This window comes from Meleagris gallopavo, chromosome Z (genome assembly GCF_000146605.3).
Source record: "Meleagris gallopavo isolate NT-WF06-2002-E0010 breed Aviagen turkey brand Nicholas breeding stock chromosome Z, Turkey_5.1, whole genome shotgun sequence".
In the NCBI taxonomy this organism is placed as follows: Eukaryota; Metazoa; Chordata; class Aves; order Galliformes; family Phasianidae; genus Meleagris; species Meleagris gallopavo.
Window position 1 is genome coordinate 20100895 of NC_015041.2, and position 1577 is coordinate 20102471.

Genomic DNA, 1577 nt, shown 5'->3' on the forward strand with positions numbered 1-1577 from the left:
AAAAAAAAAAAAAGAGAAGGAAAGAAAGATATTCTTCTAAAATGTCAAATAAAAAAGGAGAGAGGTCTATTTTTCTGTTGGGCTCAAGTAGAGGTAACTGTAACTCTGTTCTTTCTTTTGGCATGATGAAGATGGAGGTATTCCTCTGGAAAAGGATAATAGAACAGACATGTAAGAGTTCATTTGTTTTGTTTTATTTTAATTTTATTCTTTCTACCCCAGCAGCATAGCAGGAAAACAACCAGTATGATATACCTGGCCTTTGGACAGAATAGCAACCAGTTCCCAGTCCTTGCTGGCCAGCGCTAAAGGCAGCATACTCCTTCCAGCCTTTCAGCCTCCACCCATTCCTTACTGAATCATAGCTGGAAGACTTTTTTTTTTTTTTTATCACATCTTGTGCAACTTAGGCAAGTATTTTTACTTCTTTGTTGTGTCCCATAATCAATGTACTGGAACAACTGAGTGATTACAGCTTTAAGCGTTCTCTGTGACTATGTAGAAAAACAGATTTATTGGAAGCATCATCATATTTTCAAATGCAGATAGCTTGTCTTCTAACTAACCTGACTTCTTGTCAGGAGCAGAGTGGTGGACAAACTGTTTTGTTGTTTTTTGGAGGTGGTGGCCTTTAGAAATGCAGTATACTTGTAGCACTTAAATACACAGCATGTTAGTGGCATGTTCATTTATTCATTCAGTACTGCCCCAGGTTTGAAGAGTCAGCTCGAGGCTCAATCCTTCAAATTTCTTCAGTGAAGTTGGAGTATACCCACATCAGCTCCACGGTTTCGCTTGTTACAGAAAAGGCTAGAGCTGGGTGGCTGCAGGGAAGCAAAGGGAAGCAGTTGCTCAGGGTGCAGCTAGCTCACATCTGAGTATTTGCAGAGGATAAAATGAGCTGCTGCCTGCCTGGCACAGCTTTGATTTGATTACCTTGGATGATAAACACTGGGAACATGTCAGTTCTCAATCACGTGCATTCATTTTTTTCTATGCACAGCTCTTCTTCGGCTTAGGTATTCCAAGTTCTTGTACAGAATATTTTTTGCAGTTAGCTCAGCCTCTTCTGTTCATCCTCACTCCTTCACACCATACTTATTTTCAAGAGGGATATATTATTTTTTTATTATTTAAATCTTAAGAAATGCCTTAATGCTGTAGGGTTGCATGGAATTTGCAAAAGGATTCATCTGATTCAAGTGCTTTGTTAATTCTACAGGTTTTCTTACAGAGATGCTTTGCCTGTTTCTTTTCGTTTATTTGCAAATGACAACTACCAATGCAAATTGAAATCCTGCACTGTACCTCGTTACCCTTGACTTAAGTTAGTCTTTGACTTGCAGATGAAAAGGTAAAACCATAGTAAGGTTTTCGTGCCAGCTTTTCATTTACACCATCTTTGTTGTTCTTCTCAGTTAAAAAAAAAAAAAAAACAAAAAACTTACCTATAAACGCATTTTTACTGTATGTACTGTATTTTTTTCCTACAGCACAGTGTGCTAGGCAGTACAAAAATAAAGTTCTTTGTCTCCCTATAGCCAGTTGAGTCTCTGGCTGCTTTGTAAAGGTCCATG

At 38.2% G+C, this 1577-nt stretch overlaps 1 protein-coding gene across 1 annotated transcript in view; it reads right to left on the reverse strand.

Moving 5' to 3' along the window:
* Nucleotides 1-1577, reverse strand: part of THBS4 (thrombospondin 4) — a 1064342-nt gene that overhangs the window by 393246 nt on the left and 669519 nt on the right. The window lies entirely within an intron of this gene.